The sequence below is a fragment of the Triticum aestivum genome, chromosome 7B (assembly GCF_018294505.1).
Source record: "Triticum aestivum cultivar Chinese Spring chromosome 7B, IWGSC CS RefSeq v2.1, whole genome shotgun sequence".
In the NCBI taxonomy this organism is placed as follows: domain Eukaryota; kingdom Viridiplantae; phylum Streptophyta; class Magnoliopsida; order Poales; family Poaceae; genus Triticum; species Triticum aestivum.
The window spans coordinates 420,890,616-420,897,960 of NC_057813.1; positions in this window are offsets into that span (position 1 = coordinate 420,890,616).

Sequence of the window (7,345 nt, forward strand, 5' to 3'; positions counted from 1 at the left end):
GGCCGCGCGCCACCGCGGCCGAGCTCCGCCACCGCACCACTCGCCGGCCTCCGCCCTCCGTCGCCGCGCCCTTCGCCGCCTCCCGTTGTCCCCGCCAACTCCGGCGACTTCGCCGTCGTCGCCGGCCGCCGCCACCGATCCGGATCCGGCGCCTGGATCAGATCCACCACCACCACCATCCAAACGCCTCCCCGCTGCACCCGGATCCCTCCGTCCGCGCCGTCTCGTCCCGGTTGACTTTTCGGAGGGTAAAAAAACGTCTAAGTCCCAGAATTCTATTATTTTCATGTCATTTTCATTGCATTACATCTCTGCATCCGTAGCTCCGTTTTGGGTGTATAACATGTCAAATTGTTCGTCTCGAAGAGTACATCATTTCATTCCATTGCATCATTTGCATTTGAGCTCATCTTGATGCCCGAAATGCTGTTGGAAGAGGGCTTCAGATCGTTAGTTCCAGAATCTTATCAGCACGAGCTCTTTTGTCATTTTTGCCATGATTTATGTGTGCACCCTATGAACTTGAGTCCTACATGAATGTTCAAATTTGCCATGCCATCTTTCCAGGGGTGTTTGCCATGTATTTTTGTGAGTTATGTGTTGACTAGAACAAGCATGCAAAGTAGGGATGATGATGTTGCTGATTTCAGGAACTTAGTGTTTTTCACTAAGTCTTGTCCTGCTGTTATTTTTATGCCATATGTTCATGTGTTACAGAGAGATCTATGCCCCTTTTGAGCATGATCTGTAAGGATGTTTTGAACATATGGATGTGCTCTATCCATCCATGCCTTTGTTGGCATTTATGGAGTAGTCTAGCATGTCATTTTCGTGCTCTACTTTTGCTTGAAAATGTTTCCAGGCAGATTGTTTGCATGAGATTCAATTTTCACGACGTCGTTGTAGTTGATCCGTGTATGTTATGATGTTGTTCTTGCCATGTATAGCTTCTATGCCATGTCTTCTTGATGGGTGTATGCTTAGTTTATCATGAGGTGCTCTGTAGTGAGTGCATCGAGCTCATGAACATGCCTACTTGATATCTGTTTTTGCCATGCCCAGTTTTTCTGCTAAGTCTGAAATCTGTAATAAAACTTGCTATGTTTACATGGGTGCAATCATTTCTTAGAGTCCTTTTTGGCTTATGGTCAGTAAGGGACTATTGATATATGCTTTGAGTAGAATCATGTCATGCCTTGTTTTGCTATTATAAGTTCCTTTAGCATGTTGTTTGCTTGCTCTAAACATGCCTTCCTGATGTTAATTCCTGGCATGTTAGTATTTTCACTAAGTCTGTGAACCTGATATTTTTTGCACTTTCACCATGCTTGTTTGAACATGTTATGATGTGATTTAGCCGTAGCTCAGTGTTCCTCTTTTGTTAAGCATCTCCTGTAGATCGCTGCCATATGCTTTGTTTTTATGTTGGGGCGCTGTAGCATAGTTTCTTGTTGCTTGCTAAGTAGCATCGGGCTGTTAAACGCAGATTTGCGTCATTCTTGTTTTGCTTGTCATTTGCAAACCGTGCATCCGATTCCGGTGATCTATATATGATTTCAACCGAAATCATCTCATCTTTCCAGCGGCATACTTGGTTTGCCAAGTTGATGCCCGTTTCATCATTTTCCTTCCGGAGCACACATATGCATTGCATATCACATCTCGCATAGCATGTCATGTATTGCATCATATTGCTTGTGCATTGTTCCTTGTTTGATTGTGGTTCCGTTGCTTGTGTTCTTGCTTTGGGTAGAGCCGGGAGACGAGTACGTGAACGAGGAACCTGTTGAGAACGCCTACGAGGATCAAGCCTTCGACAACTCTGAGAACCTTGCAGGCAAGATGACCGCTACCTTGGATCTCACTACTATCATTGCTATGCTAGTTGCCTCGTTCTTTCGCTATGCTACGCTACCTATTACCTGTTTGTCCAGCCATGCCATTTTGCCATGAACCTCTAACCTTTGACACCTTTCCTATGCAAACCGTTGTTTGGCTATGTTACCGCTTTTCTCAGCCCCTCTTATAGCGTTGCTAGCTGCAGGTGAAGTTGAAGATTTCTCCATGGTGGACAGGGTTTATGTGGGGATATCACAATATCTCTTATATTATTAATGCATCTATATACTTGGTAAAGGGTGGAAGGCTTGGCCTTATGCCTGGTGTTTTGTTCCACTCTTGCCGCCCTAGTTTCCGTCATACCAGTGTTATGTTCCTGGATTTTGCGTTCCTTACGCGGTCGGGTGATTTATGGGACCCCCCTGACAGTTCGCTTTGAATAAAACTTGTCCAGCAAGGCCCAACATTGACTTTTACCATTTGCCTCACCACCACCTATTTTTCCCTTGGGAGTCGCTATCTCGAGGGTCATCTTTATTATAGCCCCCCAGGGCCAGTGCTTGTCTAAGCGTTGGTCCAAACTAGAGCACCGTGCGGGACCATCCCTTGGCAACTTGGGTTATGTCGGTACCTGTACGCTTCGCTTATCCGGTGTTGCCCTGAGAACAAGATATGTGCAGCTCCTATCGGGATTGTCGGCGCATCGGGCGGCTTTGCTGGTCTTGTTTTACCATTGTCGAAATGTCTTGATGTACCGGGATTCCGAGACTGATCGGGTCTTCCTGGGTGAAGGTCTATTCCTTCGATGATCGCGAGAGCTTGTCATGGGCTAAGTTGGGACACCCCTGCAGGGTTTAAACTTTCGAGAGCCGTGCCCGCGGTTATGTGGCAGATGGGAATTTGTTAATGTCCGGTTGTAGACAACTTGACACCAGATCCAAATTAAAACGCATCAACCGAGTGTGTAGCCGTGATGGTCTCTTCTCGGCGGAGTCCGGGAAGTGAACACGGTTTCTGTGTTATGTTTGACGTAAGTAGGTGTTCAGGATCACCTCTTGATCATTGCTGGCTTCACGACCGTTCCGCTTGTTCTCTTCTCGCTCTTATTTGCGTTGGTTAGCCACCATATCATGCTTAGTCGCTGCTGCAGCCTCACCATTTTACCCTTTCCTTTCCCATTAAGCTTTGCTAGTCTTGATACCCATGGTAATGGGATTGCTGAGTCCTCGTGGCTCACCAGATACTTCCAAAACCAGTTTGCAGGTGCCTATGTTACCGAGCAGGTGACGCAACCAAGCTCAAGGAGGAGCTCGATGAAGGTCTTGCCCCTTTGTGTTGTTTCGTTCTAGTTGATCAGTAGTGGAGCCCAGTTGGGGTCGATCGGGGACCTTTGTCGCATTTGGGGTTCTTCTTTTATTTTGGTTCCGTAGTCGGACCTTGATTGTATCTGGATGATGTAATGCTTTATTCATGTAATTGTGTGAAGTGGCGATTGTAAGCCAACTATGTATCTCTTTCCCTTATGTATTACATGGGTTGTGTGAAGATTACCTCACTTGCGACATTGCTTTCAATGCGGTTATGCCTCTAAGTCGTGCTTCGACACGTGGGAGATATAGCCGCATCGACGGCGTTACAAGTTGGTAATCAGAGCCTTCCCCGACCTTAGGAGCCCCACTGCTTGATCGTTTTTAGCGGCCGAGTTGTGTCTATAAAAATGTTTTGAGTCATTTAGGATTATATATATCGGAGAGTTAGGAATTCTTTTTACTCCTCAGTCCCTTCGTCGCTCTGGTGAGGTCTCCTGACGTAGAGTTTTGACTCTTCTCTTCTCAAATTTCACTAAAAAAATTTTAGGATCACGCGGGTATCTTAGAATCGTTCCGATGGTTTTATGAGGACAACATTGTCTTGGTGCCTCCCATCAGCAGGGTTTTTTTTACTGGAGGTGTCCCGAGGTGTTGTCGTCATAATTTTATCGTTGCAGTTCTGGAATACCTGAGTTTAGTACGCCGACATCGAAAATCTCTTTTATGCAGTTGTTGGTGAGATAACCCCGCTAACCCAGTACTGAGGTGAGTACGGGAGTATTGCCATGACTCGTATAACGGATGCTTTTCGAAGGTTGAGGTAGACGATTTCCGAAGGTTTCTCGGTTATGTGTTGACGGATGGATACAGCTGGATGTAGGGATTGTTAGTTTGGGTGAGATATATTGCTCCCCTGTATCCCCAACACCAGATTGCATAACCAGAAAGTTTCGGGAGTTTTATAGGTGGGAATTCAAGTAGCTCCTAGAATATCTTTTCGACAGTTGCATGATATGGGATTGGGTAAATCTCTATCATATGTATTTGTTCCGGCTTATTCTGCAAGCCAAATCCTTTGTTTTGTTTTATTTGTGGTATTCGAGTTGCTTCGAAGTCAAGTGTTGAATCCATACCTTTCCTAAACGGTGTTCTCATATTGCTATGTGAATACTAATCCTTTTTGATCATTGAGGTTGTCATGTTAATTCTTTTCCAACCGGTGCGTTTCTCTTCAAGTGGATCCGATCATTCTCCCCATCCGCAAGATCATTTCTAAGTTTTCTCAACGGTGTTTGTTCCATCCATCCCAAGTTGTCTTTGTTTTCCCGCCCTCCCACCCTTTTTCTTCAAGGACACAGATTTCTTAATCAAGTATCCATTTATTCATGTGAAGTCTCTTCATTCTTTTCAATCAATGTTCTTATCCGGTGATTTCCCACGAAGATGTGCTACTAGTTCATCATCCTTCGTTCTTTTGCTTCTCCGGTGGATCCAATTCAAGATTTCAGTGTTGATCATATTCTTTTCCTCGTGTCAAATGCTTTATCATGTCGGTGCACCTCTCAATCACTCACTTCTCGCCATTCATTTGTTCTGGAGTTCCAAAGTTATCTCAGAAGATTCAAGTTTCCATTCTCAATTCACTCAAGTTCTTTTGAGGATGCTATCTCATGCTAGTCATTTAATCAACCGGTGCAATCTCCCTTTCAAGTAATCGTTCAACGGTATTTTCCTTTGAGTGGGCCCTAACCCACAGGTCTTTTCCCAGGATCTTACCTGACTCTTCTATTTATCCGGAGCGATTTCCAAAGTCTTTCGAAGGTTGACGTAAGAATGAATTTTCATCAGTCATATCCCTTCTCCAAGATCGTTTTCAAAATATTTTGATCGTTGCTTCATCATTTCCATTCTTCTTTGATCCCAAGTGCCTCAACAATTCATGGTGGTTTTCATCATCATTCTCAACATTTGAAGACCGAAGAAGAGTTCCTCTTAAATCCTTACCCGTTCTTCCAGAGATTCATGGTTCTAGCTTCATGCTATCCTCATAATTGTTTTGATTGTGACAATTCTTTTCACCCATCCGGAGCATTTCTTGAGTTGTTTCCATTTCTTTCTTCTGAAGGCCATCATGTCATAATTCTTTATTCTCAGTGTGTAGCTATCATTCTCTAAATCTTACCGGTGCATCGTTCAAATATCCTCTAATCAATTCATGATCTCTTTGTTCTCATGTATCTAAATCCCCTCAAGTATCTTCATTCGTTTTCCAATTCTTTCCGGTGAATTGTGCCCTTGCTACTCTCTTTTTCAATTCTTACGGTGGTTCTTTCAAGATATCTCTTCCTTGGTCATCATATCACATTCTCGGTTCGAGAGGCTTCATCTTTTCTTTTTCGGAGTTCCAAGTTTTCCGCATTATCATCGCGAAGCTCCATCTAAATCATTGCAAGGATTCACCCTGTGTTTCCAACTTCTTTTTCTTTTCATCATCCTTTTATTACCGGAGTTCTTCATGGAGGCTCTACATGGTGGTTCGTCAATGATTCTTTTCATTCTTCAATTGTTCTTCAAGATTTCTCTTGAAGCTAAGAATAGCCAAGCTATACTCAAAATTAAACATGGTGTTCAACACATGTTTTGTTTTGAGGCGTTTAAGTATTCTTCTTCTTGCATTTCGAAGTGCAATTCTTTCTACCTTATCTTTTCAGATGGTGATATGTCATTCTTGATAATTTCCATTCATGTTTCATGATTCATATGTTGTCAAGAATGAGGTATTTTAAATCCATCAGTCTCTTCATTGGAGTTATCTTGGGTTATATTTCACCTAAAGTTTTCCCTAAGGATTGTGCTATTTATGGTGCTTATGAATGACCCAAGTTCTTCATTTGTCCTTCCGGTGAAATAAGTTTCTCGTCTCCTTGTTGATATCAATCCAATCATTTGTTTCCGTTGGTGGCAGATGTTGGCATTTTCTTCTCCATTCTTTTATTTCAATGATCTATCTTCTATTCTTTCGTTACGGAGGCATTGTGATGTTGTGCTCTTCACCCATCACCTCGTTTTGTGAGGATCGTGTTCTTTTCTTGCTTATCCATTTAACCGGAGTGTTGTGTCATCTCTTCAAGTTCTTTTCATCCTATCAAGTTTTCCTTCTTCTTTCAGTCGGAGTGCTGCCCAAATCATATCAATCTTATTCCTTCTCTATCTACTTTTAACCGGAGTGGTTTCAATATCTATCTTATTACTAAACCTCTGGGTTCTCGTCGTATCCCTTGCTCCTCTTTTCTAACGGAGTGTTTTCAACTTTGCTCATCTTCGTTGTTTTCTTCAATTCATTTTGCTCAACCTCTCAAGGTTCATGGTTTCACTCGTTTGCCGAAGAAGCAACTTAGTTTTACCTCTTCTCTTCCTCTTCCGCTTTCCCTCCGGTGCCATCCTAGATCTCGGGACGAGATCCTCTCGTAGTGGTGGAGTGTTGTAACGCCCCGGATTCGTTGCGCCAGGTGTCCGTCAGTTATTCATCGTCGTTGCCATGTCATTTGCTTGCGTGTTGCACTTTGCCATGTCATCATTTGCATTTTATCATGTCATCATGTGCATTTCATTTTGCATACATGTTCGTCTCATGCATCCGAGCATTTTCCCCGTTATCCGTTTTGCAATCCGGCGCTCCTATGTCCTCCGGCGTCTCCCTCTTCTCTCTTTTCGTGTGCGGGTGTTAAACTTTCTCGGAATGGCCCGAGGTTTGCCAAGCGGCCTTGGTATACCACCGGTAGACCGCCTGTCAAGTTTCGTGCCATTTGGAGGTCGTTTGGTACTCCAACGGTTAACCAGGTAACCGCAGAAGCCTTCTTTTGTTGCAGCCCAACACCCCTTCCAAAGTGACCCAAAACCCACCAAACTCCCCTCCATGCTCTCGGTCGTTCGATCACGATCGCGTGGCCGAAAACCGCACCACATTTGGACACTCCTAGCTCCCTCTACCTATATATAACCCCTCCCCCCGAAATTCGCGGATCAAATCGCAGACGAAACCCTAAATCTTCCCTCCGCGCCGCCGGACGTGTCCGCCCGCCGCCGGACACGACCACCGCCACCTCACCTCGGCCAATAGCGCGCCGCCACCTCAGCATCTCCGCCTCCCGCGGCCAATCCGAGGGCGCCACGTGGCCCTCCTGTCTCCAGCGCCG